Source organism: Armigeres subalbatus, chromosome 1 (genome assembly GCF_024139115.2).
Source record: "Armigeres subalbatus isolate Guangzhou_Male chromosome 1, GZ_Asu_2, whole genome shotgun sequence".
Classification (NCBI taxonomy): domain Eukaryota; kingdom Metazoa; phylum Arthropoda; class Insecta; order Diptera; family Culicidae; genus Armigeres; species Armigeres subalbatus.
Genome location: NC_085139.1, coordinates 72,595,411 through 72,620,848, shown reverse-complemented (window position 1 = coordinate 72,620,848; position 25,438 = coordinate 72,595,411). Strand labels below are relative to the sequence as shown.

The following is a 25,438-nucleotide window of genomic DNA, read 5'->3' as shown; positions in this document are numbered from 1 at the left end:
GTTTTCAAGGCACTTCCAGAGGAATTTACGGAGGAATTTGTGGAAGAATTTCGGAAAATTTCTATTGCATCAACTAAGATTACGATAACACACGCCGATTACCAACGGCGTGACGCCGCCACCACTGTTGGCTGAAAATAATCTATCACGCCACCGCCGATAAATTTTCAATCAGCGCACAGGTCTACTTCTGAAAATGCTTAAGAAATTGCTTGAAGAATTCCCAGAGTAGCTTCCAATACAATTCTTGATGAAAATTATAGGAAAAATTATCAAAAAAGTAGTATGCATGTTTCAGAATAAAATTTTGAGTAATTTTCTACTAAAACCTTCTAAATAACTACAAAAAAAAGTTTCGAAGTCCCCCAATATTTTTCTGATTACGAACTTTTGACGATACCTACTTATGGTTGGACTGTTTCGGTCAGAAACTTGAACAGTGTTTTACAGGAAAAGTCATTTAAAAATCACAATTATGTTTGTTGTTTCGCAGAAAGTCCGAAATAAAACTCTTGAAGATTTTTTTCTATGAAGTTTTATTTTCGTTTATACGGTGTCCACCAATAATTTAAGATAATCGAGCAAAATGTGCAAGGGTTCTCCTTGAGTGAACTCGAGTAATTTGATAACACACAAATGAATAATTTAATAAGCATTCAAGTGCTACAATATTCGTAATAATATTCAGTGCAAAGTTCTGGAACAGTATGTCGTTTTATCTCTCACAGACAATGTGGTCGAAAATTGCGATTCGATATTGTAACAAATTAACGATCAAAATAGCACTACAATCGAATTCCAACTGCTAATGATGCATTAAAACTCCGAAGCAGAACACTGCGTGAACACGTGTCCTCACGCACAGAGAGCGATACATTTCATTACTCATATATCACCTTTTCCCCACTAGTATGCACATTGCACATACTTAGGGTTCATTTGCAAATTACGTTAGGAGTTGAAATGAGTTTTTCAATTTTTGAATTTTTAAACATAAAAAGCATTAGAAAAGGATGGGTTGGGCTAGAATTTTGACAATTTTAGCTTTCTGTGATTTTCGAACGAACCCTAACACATAATGTTTGTGATGATGACGTTCAAGTGCGGTTCGCATATCGGTACTGAATGATGTGGCTTATGAAATGGTTGGATAGTTGCATAGGTATCTCCTCTTTTACGGCTTGTTTTTTTCCTCTGTACATTTAGCAATTTACATCGGAAACCTGATTTTGTACTCTTTTTATTCCTGGATTATTGTGCGAAAAGCAAACTAGAGTAAGAGCTATCGATACTAGCGAGTGCTATTTCACCGAGAGGTGTGGGTGTTACATATACGGAGTTAGCGAAGCTCCAGCGGTTGTTGAACCAAATCATCAACAAAAAACTATTCGTTTCGATGGAAATTGTTACATTTTTTTCTTCGTCAAAACTTGAATGATGAGTTTTGAGGGTTCTGATGCGATATTTTGCCAACAGTATGTTTTTGGACATTTGAACATTCAGTTGATGGGATCACCAGAAAAATTGCTTTGACAGTATTATGAAACAACTTTTAAATAATCGATATAGCATAATAGGCTAGAAGAATATTCACAGTGATTCAGAAGCATTTCTCGGGTAATTAAGGAAGAATTTTCTGCGGAATATGCGCAAGCTCAGAAGAATTTTCCAGGGAAATTCAAAATACTTTCCCGAAAAATTCTGAAAAACTTGCAGTGAAACAAACACAATAAAAAACGCCATGCCACTTCTGTCGGCTAAAATTTTGTCGTTGTTACGGCGTTACTGTTTGTGAAGAGTAAACCTTACGAGAATCAGATTTATAAAGCATTTCCACTTTAAAGTGGCACTGTAAACGTATCATTTTCCTTTCAATATCATGCTTAAATACTTCCTTTTTTCATGCAACGGAACATTCCAACGAGTCTCACCGCTTCCAGTTGTTCAAAGCTTCGCTCTCTTAGTTACGCCATCGTGCTTATCATCTATCACTGGTGTAAATATTTGGTCATTACTGCAATACCTATTTACCGGCTGTTGGTGAAAAACACACCGAGATTTTCTTTCATCTCACCACTTAGCATCAAGCAGTGCGCCATTCTCCCTCCTTCAATGTACCTGCCCGCACTTCTACTGCCCACCGCACCGCCAGCAACTACTGTGTGTCTATGTTTAAACAAGCATTAGCCACCCATAGAAAAGCTTCGCCCACGACCGACGGCTCCTGTGGATCGTAGCTCACCTGACCTGCGCCTGCGGGGCCTCTTGTGCCAACAAGAGTCTTGACTTGTTATCTATTTGCAGGAAATTACGTTGCTTCGTCCGCGGCTCTGGTGTCACTCCGGCCATTTATCGAACCGTTGCGTTGGTTGGTAGTTGACCGGCTCAGAGCCAGACGTTGCAGGAACCTCGCGCGCCTTTCCTATTCAGGTTGGCTAGACAGGTTGCAAATCTCGGCTTTGCCACCGTCCTGAGAAACGGACGCCCCCACCCGGTCGGTGCTCTGTTCTCGGAAAAGAATGATGGAAAACTTAATTAAATATTTATCCACGCACAGCTTCATCATCCCCAGCTCCGATCCTAGATTCTTTTTTCTTTACCCTGGCGCGATGGTGGTAGCAAGAAAACCATCGAAACGAGGGGTGCTTCCTGGTACGAATGAAAGCTGAAAGCAGTCCTTTCCGTGAACGGCCATGTTCTTCCGCTGCAGCTGTTGGAGGTTTGTACCGACATACTTGATTGTGCCGTTTTCCGTCTCCGGTGCCGCCATATTCCTGAATAATGAGGCTCTGAATAGAGGCCGTTTGTGTCGCCGCGCTTGTTCGCACAAGCTTTGGAACCCGATGGGCATGGCACCTTGTTTTTGTGTTTGCGTTGTTAAGATCTAGGGTAAGCGGGTAGTGATTGGTAAAATGTTAAGCGAGAACGTTGGTATTCATACTTGGAAGCTAATAGTGTTTATTGTAAAATGTATCACTTCAAAGACTACATCATCGTTCGAAAAAGTGGTTCGGCCATACTCTTGCACCGAATTGGCTTTTGTCAGTTGTTATTGAGATTCTAAATAAGATCCAATCAGAAGCTGTAAAAAATTAGACACAAACTTTTTTTAACATTTGCTCCCGTTGTAAAAAAAATTTCTATCTCTTATTCCATCACGTAGCATCACGCTAATTTAAGCTGATCAACTGCCTTTTATTCGATAGAACTGTGAAACGCCTCTAAGTACGCATTTCACATGACATCAATTTCGATAGAAAAAAAAATAGAAAAAGACGTATTACACACCTCTACCCTAGATATCCCATGGGCCTAGAGTACGGCTCAGCAGTGATTTGTGCTCTGATATTTACCGTGCACTGTTTTGCCCATTCGGTTGCCTGCCATGCCAGTCGAAGGCGGTGTCATCAGCCTTGGAGAAATTACTGCCTTTGAATGATGAGATAAGTAGGAAGTAGGTACTAATTCTTAGGGATGAACAATGAGATACCTCTTCAGGCATCGTTGTCAGTCATACTTTAGCCATTTTATCAAATCAACACCTTAGAAGTTGATAAATGGATTATTATTAATATGGCTTCCATGGGAATATGTACGAAATTCCCGTATTTAAAGGATCTGGTGTTCCGAGCTGTTATCCTGCGATAGACAAATAGAATAAATAACTTTAAAATGTACTTTTCGATTATGAAGTACAGTGCTTTGAAACGCAAAAACAGATAATTAATAAAACAAAAAGTGTGAAATTTGCAATTTTACAAATAATATTAGAAAATTTCCCATCTAGGAATCATGTTTTTTTTTCTTCGAACATAAACCACGTTTTTATTGTCAAAACTGTAAGTAAAAACCCCAATTTAATTCAACGAATAGTGATACTGCCTTTCTATGGGTCTCCAAGACTTATATAAAAAGTTCGTTTTTGGAGTGAAATGATAGCCTTTCGGTACAACTTTGTTGTACGAGAAAGGCAAAAACAGTTTTTAATTTATATATTCAATATCGCACAAAAAATATTGAAATTGTTTGTCTGCATCAACAAACGGCTAAGGTGCTGTATAATGTTTATTCTAGTTAAATTCTAACAACAGTCTATAAAAACGTCATTAATTATGGAACATGGCGAATTAAGCTCTGGTACAATTACGAGAAATCGCCTGTCGGGATAAAATGAAATCAGAACCCGGTGCGACTTCGTTGAATTCCAGACCCACCAACGCACCATTTTGTCCGTAATTAGTTCTTTGAAAAGGTAACCTCTGCATTCCGTTATTTGCCAGTGCCCTAGGACGAACGCACAAGTTGACCGATTTCAGAGTTTTAGGAAAATCAATTTTACCTTAGAGCGTATCAGTAACAATAATGGTCAGTGCTATATGCCTTAGCGATTGAAAGTTTCCAGCAGTGGCATCTCGTAACCTCACATTTTACCTATTCAACGATGACAGTTTTGAATGAGAAAACTTCCGGAATCTACACAAAAAAAAATATCGGAGTTTCATTGGAATTTCGAATTTTGAAATTCGCTTGTCAAATGCTTCGGAATTTCTTTAGAAAATTCTTCTGATTTCCTCAAGAATTATTCGGAATTCTGTTGTCAAATTTAACGAAATTTGCATGGGAAATTCGTTGAAACTTCCTCGAGAAAATCATCGGAATTTTCTAAAGAAATTCTTGGAAATTTTTTAAATAAATTCATCGTAATTCCAAAAATCTACGGAATTTGATTGGGAATTTTCTTTGGAAGCTCATCAATTTCGCAAGGAAATGAAAAAAAAATTGAGGGAATTCCGAAAAATTTCCGAGGAAGTTCCGAAGAGTTCCCCGAAGAAATTCCAAAGAATCTCCCAAGGAAGAATTTTCTAAGAAATTTTCGAATCATTTCCCAAGACAATTCAGAAGAATTCCCCACTGTAAAATTTTTTTCCAAAGAATTTTTCGCAGAAATTCTGAACAATTCTCCGAAGAAATTCCTAAGAATTTCTTTCGATATTTCCGACCAGTTTCACGAGAAAATTCCTAAAAATTACCCAGGAAAGTTTCAAAACATTTCCCAAGGAAATTCCGGAGAATTTCCAAACGACAATCTGAAGAATTTCCTCAGGAAATTGTGAGGAATTTTCCAAGCGAATTCCGATAAAATTACAAAGAATTCGCCGAGGAAATTCCGGAATAACAACAGAGGAAATTATGAAGAATTATTCAAAATTTCCTCAAAAACTTCTTTGAAATTTCTTTGGGAAATTCAATGAAATTTTCATGGGAAAATCTTTGAGAAATTCTTTGGAATCTCTTTGGGAAGTTCTTTTGTATGTCTTTGGGAAATGCTTTGGAATTTCTTTAAGAAGCTTTTTGGAATTTATTGAAAAATTCTTTGGAATTTACTCGAGACATTCTTTGGAATTTCCTTGGGAAATTCTTTAGAATTTTCTTGGGAAATTCTTTAGAATTTCCTTGGGAAATTCTTTAGAAATTCCCAAGAATTTGCGAAGAACATTACGAAGAACATCCCGAGGAAATTCTGAAGAACTCTTTTGAATTTTGTCGGGAAAATGTTTGGAATTTCCATGGGAAAATCTTTGGAATTTCCAAGGAAAATTCTTTGGAATTTCCAAGGAAAATTCTTTGGAATTTCCAAGGAAAATTCTTTGGAATTTCCAAGGAAAATTCTTTGGAATTTCCTAGAAAACTTATCTGGAATTTCCTCGATAAATTCTTTGAAATTTTTTCAGGTAATACTTTAAAATTTCTTTAGAAAATCATTTGGAATTTCTTCAGGAAATTCTTTGGAATTTCTTCAGGAAATTCTTTGGAATTACTTTGGGAAATTCTATGGAATTACTTTGGGAAATTCTATGGAATTTCCATGGGAAATTCTTTGGAATTCCCACGGGAAATTCTTTGGAATCACCTCGGGAAATTCCTTGGAATCTCCTCGGGAAATACTTTGGAATTTCCTCGGGAAATTCTTTGGAATTTCCTCGAGAAATTCTTTGGAATTTCCTCGAGAAATTCTTTGGAATTTCCTCAAGAAATTCTTAGGAATTTCCTCGGGAAATTCTTTGGAATTTCCTCGGGAAATTCTTTGGAATTTCCTCAGGAAATTCTTTGGAATTTCTTCGGGAAATTCTTTGGAATTTCTTCGGGAAATTCTTTGGAATTTCCTCGGGAAATTCTTTGGAATTTCCTCGGGAAATTCTTTGGAATTTCCTCGGGAAATTCTTTGGAATTTCCTCGGGAAATTCTTTGGAATTTCCTCGGGAAATTCTTTGGAATTTCCTCGGGAAATTCTTTGGAATTTCCTCAGGAAATTCTTTGGAATTTCCTCGGGAAATTCTTTGGAATTTCCTCGGGAAATTCTTTGGAATTTCCTCGGGAAATTCTTTGGAATTTCCTCGGGAAATTCTTTGAAACTTCCACGGGAAATTCTTTGGAATTTCCACGGGAAATTCTTTGGAATTTCCTCGGGAAATTCCTTGGAATCTCTTCGGGAAATTCTTTGGAATTTCCACGGGAAAATCTTTGAGAAATTCTTTGGAATGTCTTTGGGAAATGCTTTGGAATTTCTTTAAGAAGCTTTTTGGAATTTATTGAAAAATTCTTTGGAATTTATTGAAAAATTCTTTGGAATTTAATCGAGAAATTCTTTGGAATTTCCTTGGGAAATTCTTTGGAATTTCCTTGGGAAATTCTTTGGAAAATCTTTTGAAAATTCGTTGAAATTTCTCTGGGAAATTTTTTTTGGAGGTTTTTCGGGAAATTATTTGGAATTTCCTTGGGAAATTCTTCGGAATTTCCTAGAGAAGTTCTTTGGAATTTCCTTGGGAAATTCTTTAAAATTCCGTTGGGAAATTCTTTAAAATTTCCCTGGGGAATTCTTTGGAATTTCCTTGAGAAATATGTAATTTTGAAATATTTGTTATAAATTTGATATATTGAGCTGCAGTCATCATACATTTGGATTTTGCACTAATGTAAATAAATGGCCCAAAGAGGACCGACTCACTTCTATTAATACGCCTCAATCAGTAACAGCATCCAAACAACACAGTTTTATACCAAACAGGCTAATAAAATTATTGCAGCGCCTCCCTCCGACAAACGCTTGTGTTTGTGAAAAGTAATGTATATTGTCACACTACAATACTTGTCCTTATACATATTAAGAAAATAAATTAGTTTATTCTGAGCTATCACATTTTAGTTGTCTTTTATTTAACACAACGTAAGAAGAAAAGTCCTGGCTGTGATAGTTAGCGGACGTAAAAAAAATCTTCCCGTCAAATTCATTTCTCAAATTATTAACTGATTTTCAAACTCAAATCAGACGGTTAATAGGTTTCCCAAGTCAAAGTGAATGCCGATATTGTAAAAGTTTACGGCTCCTACGAAAAGCATTCACTTGCTGCACTTGCTCATGGATATCTACAAGGTAGTCTGGAAGAAGCAAATAGCTGAGAAGTTTTTGAAGCCAGGAAATCGGGAAATCGCTGCTGCTCAAACCGTTGGCTTGCACTTAGAAAACATGATCAAGAGTAATAACAAGAGAATCCAGAACAAAATGCGTGTCCTATGTGTCTACTGCAATTTTCGGGTTATTGAAATTTCGTCGGACATCTGTCTGGGACAGATCTGGAAATGGCTTATTCCTCCCGCAACCCTCATGGTTCAAGATGTGAAGCTCAACCACAACAAAGATGTGATGCTAAAGTGAGTTAGTTATTTGGAGCAAAGCAAGAACCTTTTTCCCCATAAAACTGCTAGGCAATCGAATGTACAAAGGATAATAAGAATAGGTCGCAAGCGATTCTTCATCATGGTTTGTATATGTGAGCCCTCTGGATGTTCGTTACAGGTTTTCAGAAAGGTAAGTAGTAAACAAGCACACATTTACATAGATTTTCAGTACCCTGTATTTATGCTAATCCCACGAACAGTTCATCACGCACGCGGTCCTGGAATACTCATGCTGGTTCGCTCGTGCTGTGTTTCTTAAACACGTTTTTTTTTATTAGTGTTGTACAAAACACAAAAGAGCGCGTGTATGTATTGTATATGTAAAGGATTTATGGTGTAAAAGTCTACGCTTTCCATAGTAGCAGTTATTTATAGTGTACACCCTATCGCATCTCACCGTGATCGCCCTTATTGTCGTTATCATCATCAGCACCAGTCTTGACGAAAATATGCACCCTCAAAATTTGAAGTTGCCCTCACGAAGGGTTTCGTCAGTTACATTGGAGTATTCAAAATGGTCAGTGCGTAGCTGCAGTTTCCTCATTCTTAAACTTCAGTGTAAAAAATATACAGCGTAAGGACTGTTCATTAAAGTAAGTGGACACCTTTTATGAATGGTTTAAGGTTAAAACTTAAAGAAAAATTGGTAATTTCCGCTCTGTGTGTAAAGAAATTGCTTACTTTTGCAGCACACCTGAACAATTTAGAAAAACCTTAGAAATTCCGAACGATAGGTCAGATCAGTTTATCAACTCGCAGATTAATTCTGCCAAATTGGTACAGTGCATTTTGATGGACGACGAGATATACGTCAAATTGAACACCAGTACACTTCCAGGGCCACATTTTTTCAACGCTGAACAGAGGTCAGATGTGCCTGATGACGTATGATATATCCGAACACAAAAAAATGAGAAAATGTTTTGGTATGGCAAGCAATTTGCTAATGTGACTCCGTATTTCTCAAACAATGGAGAAAATTAAAGAAAATAATGTATCAAAAAACGACTACAAACCATCTACCGAAAGCATACGGATCCTCTTTTGTTTTTGCCGGATCTGGCATCGGCTCACTACGTTTCTGCTGCGTTGGAGATGCTGAAGAAGGAAAAAGTCGATCTTGTCGAAAAATGCCTGAATCCACCAAACTGCCCTGAACTGCGTCCTATCGAAAAATACAGGGCAATAATTACGCGGCATCTTAAGGTAGATGGGAGAGAAGCAAGCTCTGTTGACTGCTTCAACAAAATTTGGTCTGCCGCAAAAGTTACGGAAGAAGTTGTGCAGAATCTAATGGTAGCTGTCAAGAGAAAAGTCCGAGCATTTTTCAGAAAAGAGAAGTAAATATTCAAAATCATGTGAATTCGTTCATATGCTTGTTGATTGTCATTTAAATAAAGCAACCTTATGAATTTGTTCCAAAATAAACATGTTCCTTTGAAAAACCGGTGTCCACTTTCTTTAATGAACAGTCCTTAATAGGTTTTAACCACCGGATCCACGATTGAACCTTACGTGGTTTGTGCCACTGAATGTGAAACGATTTTGAGACAACCGAATTATTGGCATATGTGTAAGTATTGCTGAAAAAGGAGCTAGGAAAATATGACCTTTTTATACCGCCAGGGCTGCCTCCGAGACCATTTTTATACTCTAAAATTTTAAAGTGTGTTGTATGGTGACTTGATGGTTTCTTTACTTGATGGTTCATTCATTAATTCAGACTAAGGCCGAAGTGGCCTGTGCGGTATATAAGAGTCTTCTCCATTCGGCTCGGTCCATGGCTACACGACGCCAACCACGCAGTCTACGGAAGGTCCGCAAGTCATCTTCCACCTGATCGATCCACCTTGCCCGCTGCGCACCTCGCCTGCTTGTGCCCGTCGGATCGTTATCGAGAACCATTTTCACCGGGTTACTGTCCGACATTCTGGCTACGTGCCTGGCCCACCGCAGTCGTCCGATTTTCGCGGTGTGAACGTTGGATGGTTCTCCCAGCAGCTCAGGCAACTCGTGGTTCATTCGCCTCCTCCACGTACCGTCCGCCATCTGCACCCCACCATAGATGGTACGCAGCACATTCCTTTCGAAAACTCCAAGTGCGCGATTGTCCTTCACGAACATCGTTCAGGTCTCGTGTCCGTAGAGGACTATGATATCTACTTTCGGAAACTTATTGGTGGAGAAGGAGAATCAATTGTAAACATCTACATTTATTTCCGTCTCTTGCGTTACACGTCTGTCACATCACTTCTCAACTATGTATCTCAATTCCATGGCCATGAGGTGAACCGGCCCAGGGCCGAAAACCTCTTTAATAAAGATAATAATAATAATAAAATTCCATGGCTAACTATGCCACATTCCGATATCACACTCCCCCCTTTACTTAGAATTTATTTATAAATATATAAAATCTAACGATGTGAACGACAGAATGTTGTTTCACCAGTCCAGCATCTGAATTCATATCGATCGTTTTCTATTCCAAATGGTGGATATACACTTGCCTGATATTCCATCCATTTTTAACCTAAAAGAAAAAAAAATGTTAGAAAATTTGGCTTATATTGTGTGATACTTATCCAGGGGCCAGGAATATCGGGCGTTTCTTCTTTAATCTTCTTAAATTAATTTATAAAGAAGATGCATAAGTTTTAGCTTGCTAATGGCGCTTCAAATCATGTGATCAACATGTTTTGTTCTAGACGTTACCTTATGTGTCAGATGTTTTTGTTTCATGTTTTTCATCACAGTAGCTCAATTTGCATACTTGAGAACAAATAAACCAAAACAATAAAATTGACATTCAAGGACCGAACCATTTATGCAAAATCCGTGTTACTATGGTTGTATCATGTTGCTCACAAATGCTGTATGAGATAACAGCGCATCTAGCGTTCTAATGCTTAAGCTTCTACTGTTTATAAATACGTATTTTATTTAAGTACAGGGAATCTCTGAGTTCTCCACTTCTTTCAAAGAAACAAGGTTTCAAAACCGTCCTGCCAAAGCGTGGAAAAAAACTAAAAGAAAGGTTTAAGATATTCCTTCTCACTCTAACATTAAAAATAATTCTGCTTCTATCGAATTTATTTTGGTTTAATACCGAGGTTAGTTGACCTGGTAGACCAATTGATCTGAGCTCCGGAAAAATTTGGAGAACCTAGAACATCTGCATCAAATTATTTTGAACTGCATATAATACGCAATGGCTCTAGGGACTTGCATGGGCATGCTGAGTTGATCTCCGGTATGAAATACTTCTGAATCTGTAAGTTTTCTTTACATTGAAGTTGGTAGAACGAAATTTTCTACAGTCTTTATGACAGGATCTGTACTCCATCTGATCTTGCAAAGAAAAATGAACATCCCTGGAAACATAACAAACTAGCAAACTACAGGAAATGGATAAGACAACCGTGAAAGAATTGTGAAAATCGCTTAGAAGACGCCCGAGAACCAGCTGTTTGACATCATGATTCTCATGATTTCTTGATCGCAGTATTCAAATGTTTTTCAAAAACGCGTACTTCCCAACATGTAATTAGGTGCAGATTCCCCTTAATACATGTTGCCAAATTCTTGCACGCTTGTACGTTTATTTAATTAAACGGGAGTGATGAGATTTGCATAAAAAGTTTAGTCACCAGATGAATCATTGCACGTATGACAGCATATGCATTGTATGTTGCTGAGCATTTTTACTAAATACACTTACCGTCCTCCTGGGAGGTCCATTTTTGCCTGAAAGACATTCGTGGGGACATACAGATATTGTAATAACTTAGTTTATGATGTGAACTTAGTATTTTAACTTCTATGGATATGAATATTTATTCTATGATTGCATGCATGCAAACATGAAAATAACTTCAACGCCGTTAAAGTGACGAAGGAGGTCCTTTTTGGAGACCAAAAAATCTCGGAATCTCGACCGACTTTGAATTTGTCCTGATACTAATAGGTTCGATGATGAATTCGGCCATAAGGCTTTTCTTGATCTGACTAGGTTTGATAACAACTCTTACCATCGACCATCTCTTTTCAAAAATCGATTTTATAGACCCAACTAGGTCCAGTAGTGGTCCATACCTAACAGGCCAAAACAGGCCCAGAGTTGGATTTTTCTTGGTTGGAATAATGAGTTCAATTGTTCCGTTAGCGATTTCGAATATCAACCGATGCATTTCAGAACCTGAAAATTTGTGTTTTCTGTAAAAAGTTTTAATTTAAACTTAATAACACCTGTTGGCGATCCTCAGGATACGAATAAATTAAACATGAATGTGAAATCTAAGCCGATCCCGAAGATTTCGACATAACCCAATCTTAGGTAAACAAATGTCAGTACACCAGGAGGCGATCCTCGGAGTGTTGGTGAATACTAGTGCAATCCCAGTATTCTAAAGACAACATGGTTGTGTCAAAGCACATGTAGGCGATCCTCAGTGTGCAGAGTAAAACTAGGTTTATTCCTGAGTTTATGACAAACTGTACTATTAAAATCAAATGTCTCACATTACAAAGGCGTTCCGTATGTGTATCTCAGAAGCGATCCTCATGAAAGAAAAAAAAATTAAGTGAACCTCATTGCAGAGGCATAAGAAAAGAGAATTTGCACAAACATGCAATTTACAAGTAACTACATACATGTTTATTAAAAGTCAATCACTTGATATCTCCTTTCAACGAAAATGAAAAAGGCCCGTTGGCCATCCGTTGGGAGAAGTGGAGAGAACAATTTGCCGCACACCTATCTTGGAAAGAGGTCGACAACCACGCGGAGAAATATAAGACGCTCATGATGTTCGGAGGTGCTAATATACGGAGGATAGCCTTGAATGTATCAGAAGCAGAACATATCATCGACAATCGGTATCGTATAGCTATGAATCTTCTCGACGACTACTTTTTGCCACATGTGTCCAAGACTTTCGAACGCCAGGAATTCAGACAAATATTGCCAGCACCACAAGAGAAAGTGAACACTTTCGTCATACGCCTCAAACAACAGGCAGCCAATTGTGATTTCGGGGAACAAACTGACAGCATGATCGTAAATCAAATTGTGAGTACAACAAAAGATGCGAAGCTCAAACGAAAGTGTTTAGATAAAGATTTGTCGTTGAAGGAAGTCCTCGACATCGCACGAACGTACGAATCTGTAATTTTGTAATCTGTAGTAATTCAAAATACCAAGCAAGAAGTTAACATTGTGGATACCAAACCAGTTGCGTATGAACACCACGAAGTTTTTAAGATTACGAAATTTACAGGACGGAAATGTACCAGGTACGACGGTAAACACGGCATACGTGATCCTTTGTGTCCCGCTGAAAACCGTAATTGCAATAACTGTGGACAGAGAGGGCATTTTGCGCTCGTTGCTGTTTTCGGAAGAAAAAAGAAGATTCAAAAACAAATCCGATAGACCAATCCATTCGTCCAAAATACAAACGAATTATTCGTGAAGTCGAAGATGCTGGTGCTGGTTTCGAAGCTCATGCGGTAAGAAAAGGAAGCAAGAAATTGTTCAATGCATATGGATCTCCCAATCCCTTGGAAGTGCTTGGCGAAGTCGATGCTGAGATTTCAATCAACGGAAAATTCATAGATACGACGTTTTACGTGATTACAATTTGAGAATCATAAAATACACTGAACGAGAGCATTGGCTTTCGTATGGGGATATGAAAAATTTTATTATTTCCTGTATGGAAAATCATTTTACCTAATAACTGAACATAAACCGCTTGTTGTAATTTTTGGCAATCAGGTTAAGAAATTTTCCCATATCGAAAGATGGAAATTACGATTATTGTCTTATGACTATACTGCCGCTAACCGCCTAACTGCCGCCCATATACAGATAAGTCTGACTTGCGGTTAGCGGCAGTATATAACTATGTATGTACAGACAAGGTAAAATAAATATTGCTGACCCTCTTTCGCGGTTGTGTCAATCTATACCAAACAATGGGCTTTGTTACGACGAGGAAACTGAAAGAATTATCAGCCATGTCACTGAAGATACTTGCCCTATTGCTATATCTCTACCTGAAATAGAGCAAGCGACACATGGAGATGAAGAACTTCAAAAGCTCATCAAGTGCCATACGTTCCCAAACGTTGGCCAAAAACTCTGATGAAGTATAAAAAAAAGGCTAGCAGCCTAACTTTCAACCATAAGATCATTATACCAAGGCAATTTCAAAAAAGAACATTAGCTTTGGAGCACGAGCCTCATCTTGGGATATCGTCTATGAAACGTCGGCTTCGATCTAAAGTTTTGTGGAGTGGAATGGATTCTATAATTGAACGTCGAAAGTTATCAAGGATGTATGTTAGTAGCTGCTCCCGAAAAACAACCAATCACTCGAACCGAAATGCCTCAACGACCATGGATGAAAATCGCAATAGGCTTTACAGAAATTCCTGGCGGAAATCATCTTTTGGTAGCAACTGACTATTTCTCAAGATACATTGAAGTATTCATTCAAAGTTCAATGACAGCCACACAAACAATAACAATGGTTAGGGAAGTTTTTGCAATGTTTGGATACCCAGAAGAAATACTGTGTGAAGAAATACTTGATGGTCGGCCATTCTCTTCGGAAGAATTTTCGACTTTCTGTAAACGAAACGGAATCGACCAATAACAGCTGGAAACGGAATATAAATTTTAAAATTTATTTCTAATGCTGCATTCCAGAATGAACAGGTAGATAGACAAGATTGTACTATTCGCAGCGCATCGTACTATTCGTAAGCGCAGCTATTGGACGTGATTGGAAAAATGACTTGCAAGATTCCTTACATGCTTATCGAGCAACTCCACATTCAGTAACAAATTTCTCTCCCGCTGAACTTATGTTTGGATGGAATATACGGGATAAATTACCAAACTCTACTCGCAAAGTAAGTAAGGTACACTGGGGGAAATGGAAAAGGAAAAAATCGATAGTGCATGTTTGAATTAGTGTAGAACCAGTTTAAATTATCTAAATCTATCGTTCAATCAAAATGGGCTATCAAAAACAGTCAATTTGTGCGGTTATTCATACCATTTGGTCGCTTGAAATTTATGGAAATAGATTTTAAAATTAGGGGTTGTTTTTCCACTTAGATCCTCAAGGAATTCTCGTAATAGCTAGGGGAGGGCTGGTTTTGCCTTCTCGAACACTAAGTGTACGTAAAGTCTATATGTTCGCCCCAAAGATGAACTTTTTAAAGGAAAAATGGGACTTACAGGGTTATAAACTAATCAACGAATTGAGATGATGTCTGTATGTGCGTATTTGTATGTATGTGTGTGCGCAAAGCACGTACAAAATTATCAGCTATTCTTAAGCACTTGTCCTTAACCAATTTGTTCGCAAAAAAATTGCATTCAACGGCGAAACTTGTTATGAATAAAAATTAATGTGAATTATACAATATATTTACCTATCAGTACTATTTTTACCTTTCTTATATATTTTTTTTTCATATGTAAAACATGTAAAAGGCATCAATACCGATAGGTGGATTAATCAGGCATTTTCTCATTTATATTAGTCCAATCACCACTTGAATCACAATGATAACAAATAAGGAACATATTAAGATTCACAGCTATCGAAATAAACCCTGGAAGGAAGAAAAAATTGCGTAATTAGAACATTATCCACTTCCCCCCGCAGTGTTTGATACCTGGGGTAAGTGTAAAATCTTTGAATTATTTGATTTCTTGCTACAAACCACTACCAATTGAATGGGATTAATTTTATTGTATTATAATGGTCACCTGTGATATAAATTCACTTTAAAAAAGAACAATTGATGCAAATAAAAATTGATTTTATGAATGCAAAAATCAACTTTACGCGAAACCTAAAATTACAGTTCAAGCGTTAACCGTGTTAGTGTATGTATTATACAAATTTCAACATAGTATTAGTGTGAGCATCAAAATACATTCTTGCACAATGTTATGATGCGGTAAAAACTGTAAAGTATGTACAATTCCAATTTTTCGAGTCGATTTTTACACTTACCCCCTTTCTCCACTTCCCCCAGTGTACCTTATAAACTAAGCTAAACAAAATGATGCTAGCGGACAGTGTTGTCCCACACTCAGTGCAAAAAATTCTGCTCTTTGATTGTAAGTCCAACAAATAGATGGATTTTTTTTCTGTATGTCATGGCAAACTGTAAAAAAATACACACCAGAGCCACAGGAGTGCGCGCACTGAATATACCCTGGAGTGTTTTCACTGGAGTGTATTAGGGGAATTGTGGGTAAAACCGACACTGCGGGTAAAACTGACACCACATCAAATCTCCGATTTCAAGTGATTATCGGACAGAATTTCGACACACTTTGAATAAACGTTTGATTTCTTGTATTCCTAGTCATTTTGTAACTGGCGGAGACGTGTAAGAGTCATAATATACAGACAATTAGCATAGATCACCATTGAGGAGATGATTTATGTAAAATTTTGGGCTCAGTGTATAAGATTTTTCGACAATAATTTGTTGATTTTTAGTATTTAATCCATCTCTGATCCATAATTAAACATCATTTTGTGTATGTTGTGGAAAAATAGTTAACTTTTTTAATTTTAAGCATCCATATGTATCTCTTCATTATTATGTTATCAGTTGGGGTAAATTCGACACCTGCTACCGAATCACGAAATACCTCTGTTTTATTAGACTCATCATTCGCATAATATAATTCAAGTATTGGAAAACGAGGCGCCGGGGAATATAACTTAATCATAGACTGATTATATATCAAATCATCATTGGGCGTGACAATAGGTCTAAGAGGTAATATTGAACCATCAAGGAAAACCAGTAGGTCGGATAACAATAGCGCTCAAAGAAGAACTGTATTCTTAGGCTTAATTTGCTCTTAGATATATTCAATCCGATCTCTAGTGTTGTTCTTTCGTGATCCATTTTCACCCCTGTAAACATGTAGCTTGTCACCTACGGAACTAATCATTTTTATTTCTTGTCATAACTGCACCATACGCATTTGTTTTAAATCGCCGTTATAAACAACTTTTTAAAATTAGTGAAATTCAAATGTAGGTCAATATTTACAGTAGTTAGTAAATTTGATACCAACATTCTTATACTCTATATATTTTTTACCCGACCCACCAAAGAAACTAAATAAAATATGATATGTTGTGATGATTTTAAATATATAAAATTTTGTTTAACCATCGTTTATGAGTGATCCCTAAACATTTCATACACAAATATAAAAATGAATGTTGTTAAACATTTTCAACTATGTTGTAACATCATATAGAATTGTTCTGATGTTCAATTCCATAACGAATTGATGTGTCAGTTTACCCTCATGTGGTGTCGATCTTACCCGCACCCTAGCTGTTTAGACTGCAAGATAGACTGTTCGCGTTTTCATCATAAATCAAATTCTATCAAAAAATATTTTCCTGAGACCCCCCCCTGGCTACGCCACTGTTCAAACTAAAAACATGTATGTTTATTGTTTTTTTCAAAAATTCGTTAAAATTTCAAGAAAATGTTTCAGGAATTTTATGGATATTTGGCCTTGATACAATCGATTGTCTATTAAATATAAAATACTGAGCATTTTATTTTTAAGTAAGTAAGGGGCGCCGAACAAATGATTCGCCAAGGGCGCTAAGGCTTTGATTGTAAAGTACAATCTACTTATTCAAAGGCTGAGATTTCGTTGTTTTGCATGAAGACCCAGCTTTTGAGGAGAAAGGGTTCCTTTTTCGTCCTATTTCTATGGCCTACTCCATGCTTCCAAATCTCCCAACTGGAGGGGAACTGAGCCGATGTATTGATTTCTGATACTTAAGAATCTTTTGTAAACTGAAAAAACCAGATATCACACGATTAGTTTAAATAATTGCATTGATTATTATATTTGAGGAAAGCATTTCAAAAGCACCTTGAATAAAAAAACGTTCATTCGATGCACATCAAACGATTATGGGTTCCTTGATAGTGAAATACAAAATTAGAAACAAAGACCAACACTGCTCATCAACCAGTCAGAACAAAATCGCGACAACGAAGTTCCTATCGGATCAAAACTGAGCAACTAATCCGATTTCACTGTTCCCCGACGAACGGCCAACAGACGGAAGTTGAAGCGTCTGCGGATTCGTTCAAGCGGTGAAAGTAGTAACCTCCCTCTCTATCTCTTCCAAAAGCCTATCGATATAAAGTAGCAAAACACTCGACCGAATTCACCACGGCAAAGGGGATCCCAAATCACTGCAACGTTATTGTTGGGTTACTGATTCCACGATTTGGCCAGAGAGCCATCGCCCCTCACCGCAAAAACCTGACAAAGGTGTCCACTATCCACTATATGCTCCGTCGCCAGGAGATGGTCGCGCTGCCTGTGGTAATAAAGCAGAATTCGTGGAAAGCCGGATGGCCGTGCCTTTGCATATCCTGATGTGGAAATGACAATATACGTCTGGACTATACGAAAGCGGCACAGTGGCTTGTGAGCCTGTTAGCATCCGATTAATATTTCACTCGTCTATAAGAGGGATTTAGTACTACTTCTTTAAATTTCACTATTACACTAATTAAACTAAACATTATTTACTAGCTACAAGACCCGTCGTCAGTGTCTCGTACTTAACGCAACTTATCTCGAAATTAAATTCAGATTTTCAAACAATTCCCAACATCAAGTTTCGATCACTTTTCGTTCAAATGCTCACCACTCTGCTTCGTTTGCAACCTCATAGTCGTCATCGGATGGAACGATTACGTCCAGGTCCGACCGATCCCAATCTCAACGGGTTTATAAGCTCTGATTCCTAGCAACGGAGGACTGTGGTATCTCCCGGTCCCACACCGAAAACCCCAAAATTGTGTCGCTGGAACGCCACGACGACGCGCTCGCACGAACGGGGAGACTTGCATCGAAATGTGCACTTTGTGCGCCAGGCAGCGGCGCGGCGCTCGTCTTTTGGGAGAAAAGCCGCCGCATAGGTCACCTGTTTCGATTTCGACGGTCGCACCAGGCGGTCCCGTGTAGCGTCGGTAACCAATGAAATGTGAATCCGGACCCCAAGGACTAAGACCAAAACCGCTCGGTCTTTGCATATTTGAACGGGGGAATTTGAAATATGCATGCAGTCAAGTGGTTTCTCTTGCGTGGATGGTTGGCGTTGACAACCGTTTGCTTTTTGGCACTCGCCACGGTCGGTCGGTCTTGGTCCGTCCGTGTGCCGTTCGTTCGGTCTGTGCCGCCATACCGGGGTTATCCACGACGACGGTGATGATGACGATGCTAACCTCTGCTACGGATTCGTTCTCTCGACGGTTGAGACCGTGGTTGGTCTTTCTGTATGATTAGTCGCATGAGAAAGGAAAGGTGGCCCGTAGTTGAAAATAAGAACTGTTCTTCAGGGAGTGAAACTGATTGTGACACTGTGCTAATTGGTTGTAGATCGAGCGGATTATCCGAATTTGTTGCTAATAAGCAGTTTCGTTTGAATGCTTCTGAGTGGTTTTTAGTGTTGGCGAACAGCAAACAGAGGTTGAGTTTCAGTTGAGTTGTTTTTCAAACAAGGATTTGTTATTTAACAAATGCTATGTGAGTAGATTTTTTGTATTACGTAAATAGAAAATGAGAAATATAACTTTGACGACGAACATATCTTTAACATGAAAATTACTTTAAGAATAACAATTGACGCACAAACACGGCTTCAAAAAAAAATACATATTTTAGTAATTTCATACTCTTTCGATACATCTGGTTATACGAAAAAGGCGGAAATGTGCTCAATAAAAAAGTTTAGCGGCAATACTGTCGAACCATATCGCTTGTTCAGCAGATTCAATCAATCAAACAACTTTGGCATAACACGATTGATTAACTTTCTAATTACAGTCATTCAACCAACCTACACTGAATACATTGAACTTCGCCGGCTGCTGTTATTGTGTGGATACACGATCTACACATTGCCACAACAAATGAAGTCTTGTTGTATAGTCAAGGTTATGTTTTTCTTCGCATACCTTACGCTGCCTGCTCGACAACACCTTTCTTCTATCGAGTGAAGACCAAGTCGAACCTTTTAGCTCTCGAGTATTCAGCCATATAACGGGGCAACGGATGGAGATGATGGAGCACGATGCAAGTGTCTGGGTCAGAAGCACAAGGTAAAAGTAATCGTTAGTGTTGCCGTATGTAGTGCATCAAAACTTGAGAGCGTTGATCACTTTTTTTTCTGCTAACGTGTTGAATTTGTTTTAGCTGACAACGAACTTGAAAAAAATATTGGTTGAACAAAAGACTTCTTTAGAATTTTAGTGAGATAGCTGATCAACGAAATTGAAACTTTTACTGAATGTTGCACAGATGATTGATTTTAAAACAGATTTGATATTAAAACTTTTTTCTACCCAATCTGAATAAATCGCAATGAGTGAAAACAATACCACAAATCAGCATTAATTTCCCTGATTATGTTAAAAGTGAATTCTCTTGAACTACGCATTATGACCCTCAAACTCTATTTTCAACCTTTTCGAAGTCCACCACTAACCCTTTTTACTTATTTACTTCGACAAGGAGCAACTTTAACCGTACAAGCAAACGTGGCTCGGTGGACCCAAAACCCCTCCAAATCCGCATTAAGCAAATTATTTTGCACCCCAAATCCTACTGCAGACTGTGTTCTGTGGTGGTTATAATCTCTATTCGGGAAAATCGCAAAATTCCATCATCTCAACAATAGAAATAATTCCAAAAACAACACACGACACAAGGATGGACCATCGGAGCAGATCGGGGGCGAGGGAAACGGCATCCTCGCTTTTCCTCGGCGCTGGTTCCCATAGCATTCCTGGCCGAGACCGGAGTGTGCAAACAGATAAATAAATGACAAAAGCACTTAAATCATAGTTTCGCAAATCACTGAGGCGTAGATTCGTTCCTCGCAAAAGTCGTACCAACACGGGGAGCAACATCGCCGAAAAGCTGTGTGGGAATTCCGCTCCACTCTGGTGGATGCTCTATATTTGCCACCGCAGTCGTTCCAAAGTGGCGAGTCGCGGTTCAATTTCGTTGCCTTAGTTGCACATCAGTACGTTGGACCAGCAGCAGTGGCAGATACGGCACAAATGTGGATTGCCGGGCAAACCGATGCGATCAATGTAACGAAGTTCCGGGTCATGTGATCAATTTGGATTGCTTTGAATCACGATTTATTTGAAGCGATGGTCTTCACGATCGCATCGTTGTGATTCTTCTTTGGAATTTCCTCGGGCAAATTTTTGGAGGTCAAATATTTGGAATTTCTATTGAAATATCTTCGAAATTCACGGGAAATTCTTCGGAATGTCAAAGGGAAATTCTTCGGGAGTTCCAGGGGAATTACTTTGGAACTTTCAAAAGAAATTCTTCGGAATTTCCACGGGAGATTCTTCGGAATTTCCACGGGAAATTCTTCGGAATATCCACAGGAGATTCTTCGGAATTTCCACGGGAGATTCTTCGGAATTTCCAAGGGAATTTCTACGAAAAATTCTTCTGCATTTCCACGGGAAATTATTTGGCATTTCCACTGGAAATTCTTTGGAAGTTTTCCGGAATCTCCAAGGAAAATTCTTTGCAATTTCCACGCGAGATTCTTTGGCATTTCCACTGGAAATTCTTCGGAATATCCAAGGGAAGTTTTCCGGAATCTCCAAGGAAAATTCTTTGTAATTTCCACGTGAGATTCTTTGGAATTTCCAAGGAAAATTCTTCGGAATTTCCTTGGGAAATTCTTCGGAATTTCCTTGGGAAATTCTTCGGAATTTCCACGGGAAATTCTTCGGAATTTCCACGGGAAATTCTTCGGAATTTCCACGGGAAATTCTTCGGAATTTCCACGGGAAATTCTTCGGAATTTCCACGAGAAATTCTTTGGAAATTCCACGGGAAATTCTTTGCAATGTCAAAAGGCAATTCTTCGAGAGTTCCAGGGGAACCACTTTGGAACTTTCAAAAGAAATTCTTCGGAATTTCCACGAGAAACTCTTCGGAATTTCTCCAGGAAATTCTTGGGAATTTTCACAGGAGATTCTTCGGAATTTCCACGGGAGATTCTTCGGAATTTCCAAGGGAATTTCTACGAAAAATTCTTCTGCATTTCCACGGGAAATTCTTTGGCACTTCCACTGGAAATTCTTCGGAATATCCACGGATATTCCGGAATCTCCAAGGAAAATTCTTTGCAATTTCCACGCGAGATTTTTTGGCATTTCCACTGGAAATTTTTCGGAATATCCAAGGGAAGTTTTCCGGAATCCCCAAGGAAAATTCTTTGGATTCTTTGGAATTTCCAAGGAAAATTCTTCGGAATTTCCTTGGGAAATTCTTCTGAATTTCCAAGGGAAATTCTTCAGAATTTCCAGGGGAAATTCTGCTGAATTTCCAAGGGAAATTCTTCTGAATTTCTAAGCGAAATTCTTCGGAATTTCCAAGGGAAATTCTTCGGAATTTCCACGGGAAATTCCTTGGAACTTCCACGACAAATTCTTCGGAATTTCCACCGGAAATTCTTCGGAATTTCCACGGGAAATTCTTCATAGTTTCCTCGGAAAATTCTTCAAAATTTCCTCGGAAAATTCTTCGGAATTTCCACGGGAAATTCTTCGAAATTTCCACAGGAAACTCTTCGGAATTTCCACGGGAAATTCTTCGGAATTTACACGGGAATTCTTCGGAATTTCCACGGAAATTCTTCGAATTTCCACGGAAATTCTTCGGAATTTCCACGGAAATTCTTCGAATTTCCACGGAAATTCTTCGGAATTTCCACGGGAAATTCTTCGGAATTTCCACGGAAATTTTTCGGAATTTCCACGGGAAATTCTTCGGAATGTCAAAAGGCAATTCTTCGAGAGTTCCAGGGGAACCACTTTGGAACTTTCAAAAGAAATTCTTCGGAATTTCCACGGGAGATTCTTCGGAATTTCCAAGGGAATTTCTACGAAAAATTCTTCTGCATTTCCACGGGAAATTATTTGGCATTTCCACTGGAAATTCTTTGGAATATCCACGGAATATCCAAGGGAAGTTTTCCGGAATCTCCAAGGAAAATTCTTTGCAATTTCCACGCGAGATTTTTGGCATTTCCACTGGAAATTCTTCGGAATATCCAAGGAAGTTTTCCGGAATCTCCATGAAAATTCTTTGGATTCTTTGGAATTTCCAAGGAAAATTCTTCTGAATTTCTAAGCGAAATTCTTCGGAATTTCCACGGGAAATTCTTCGGAATTTCCACGGGAAGTTCTTCGGAATTTCCACGGGAAATTCTTCAGATTTTCCTCGGAAAATTCTTCAGAATTTCCATGGGAAATTCTTCGGAATTTCCACGAGAAATTCTTCGGAATTTCCACGGGAAATTCTTCGGAATTTCCACGGGAAATTCTTTGGAAATTCCACGGGAAATTCTTTGCAATTTCCATAGGAAATTTTTCGGAATTTCCACGGCAAATTCTTCGGAATTTCCAAGGGAAATTCTTCGGAATTTCCACGGGAAATTCTTCGGAATTTCCACGAGAAATTCTTCGGAATTTCCACGGGTAATTCTTCGGAATTTCCACAGGAAATCCTTCGGAATTTCCAAGGAAAATCCTTCTGAATTTCCAAGGAAAATTCTTCGGAATTTCCACAAGAAATTCTTCGAAATTTCCACGGAAATTTCTTCGGAATTTCCACAAGAGATTCTTCGAATTTCCACGAAAATTCTTCGAATTTCCACGGAAATTCTTCGAATTTCCAGGGAAATTCTTCGGAATTTCCACGGGAAATTCTTCGGAATTTCCACGGGAAATTCTTCGGAATTTCCACGGGAAATTCTTCGGAATTTCCACGGGAAATTCTTCGGAATTTCCACGGGAAGTTCTTCGGAATTTCCACGGGAAATTCTTCGGAATTTCCACGGGAAATTCTTCGGAATTTTCACGAGAAATTCTTCGGAATTTCCACGGGAAATTCTTCGGAATATCCATGGGAATTTTCTCGGAATTTCCAAGGAAAATTCTTCGGCATTTCCACGGGAAATTCTTCGGAATTTCCACGGGAAATTCTTCAAAATTTCTACGGGAGATTCTTCGGAATTTCCACAGAAAATTCTTCGGAATATCCACGGGAATTTTCTCGGAAAAAAAAATTTAACTTACACCCTTTTCGAATGATGGTCTAGACTGAAAACCTAAGAAATGTGCATTTTCATTAGGAGGGGAAGGGTCATTTGGCCGAAAGCCATTTGGCCGAATGCCACTAGGCCGAAAATTGTTTGGCCAAATATACCATTTGGCCGAACAGACCATTAGGGCGAAAGTCATTTGGCCGAAAGGGTCGTTTGGCCGAAAGGGATATTAGGTCGAAAGGGTCATTAGGCCGAAAGGGTCATTTGGCCGAAAGGGTCATTTGACCGGAAGGGTCGTTTGGCCGAAAGGGTCATTTGGCCGAAAAGGTCGTTTGGCTGAATGGGTCGTTTGGCAAAAAATGTCATTAGGCCGAAAGGGTCATAAGGCCGAAAGGGTCGTTTGGCCGAAAGGGTCGTTCAGTCGAAAGGGTCATTTGGCCGAAAGGGTCGTTTGACCGAAATGGTCATTTGGCCGAAAAGGTCATTTGGCCGTATAAGACATTTGGCCGAAAAAGTCATTAGAAAAGTTAGAAATTAGGAGTAAGAAGACAAACGTCATTTCTCACTTCTCACTGTAAAAAAATGAGGAGCGCAAGGTGAGCAGTGAGACGTCTCACTACTCACTTCGTGCTTCTCACTTTTTACAGCAAGAAGTGATAAATGAGGAGTGAGAAGTGAGACGTCTCGCACTTCTCGCTGTTAAAAGTGAGAAGCGCGAAGTGAGTAGTGAGACGTCTCACTACTCATTTCGCGCTTCTCACTTTTTACAGTGAGAAGAGAAAAATGAAGAGAGAGTAGTGAGACGTCTCTCTTCTCATTCCTAATTTCTCACTTTTCAAATGAACTATTCGGCCAAATGTCGTATTCGACCAAATGACCCTTTCGGCCAAATAACCATTCAGAAGAAAAGACCCTTTCGGCCAAATGACCCTTTCGACCAAATTTCGCTTAACTTTTCAAAAGAACCTAAGTAACATTTTTTTCATGAATTAATTTGAGTGCTGCAATCAAAAGCTTTCATGTTGTTCTGTTGATTGCGCTATTCAAATTAATTCATGAAAAAATGTTACTTAGGTCCTTTTGAAAAGTTAAGCGAGAAATGACCCTTTCGGCCAAATGACACTTTCGGCCTAACGACCCTTTCGGTCTAATAACACTATCGGCTAAATGACATTTTCGGCCAAACGACCATTTCGGCCAAACGACCCTTCCGGCCAAATGACCCTTTCCGCCAAACGACCCTTTCGGCATAATGACCCTTTCGGCCAAATGACCCGTTCAACCAAATGACCCTTTCGGCCAAATGACTTTCAGATGGGTTTCGGCCAAATGGTTTATTCGGCCAAATGGCTTTCGGCCGAATGTGTTTCAGCCAAACGACCCTTCCCCCCAGTGGATATATCCAGCAGACATATCTTCAGCAGAATATTCCGAACCAGTGTAGAAAAGCAGAGGACTGCCAGTCTCCTGTTTCAATGTTTCAATGTAAAAAATAACGATGTAGTTGAAGACGCCGGAATTTT

General features: G+C 38.7%; 1 protein-coding gene across 7 annotated transcripts in view; it reads right to left on the bottom strand.

Moving 5' to 3' along the window:
* LOC134227108 (cadherin-87A) overlaps nt 1-25,438 on the bottom strand; it is a 1,007,180-nt gene that overhangs the window by 948,808 nt on the left and 32,934 nt on the right. The window contains exon 1 of one of the 7 annotated variants that reach the window (XM_062708423.1): nt 19,789-19,973. The exons of the other annotated variants lie outside the window; for them this stretch is intronic. The gene's annotated coding sequence lies outside the window, so the exon portion shown is untranslated. Of the gene's footprint in view, nt 1-19,788; nt 19,974-25,438 lie in introns of those variants that run through there. 7 annotated transcript variants of the gene reach the window in all.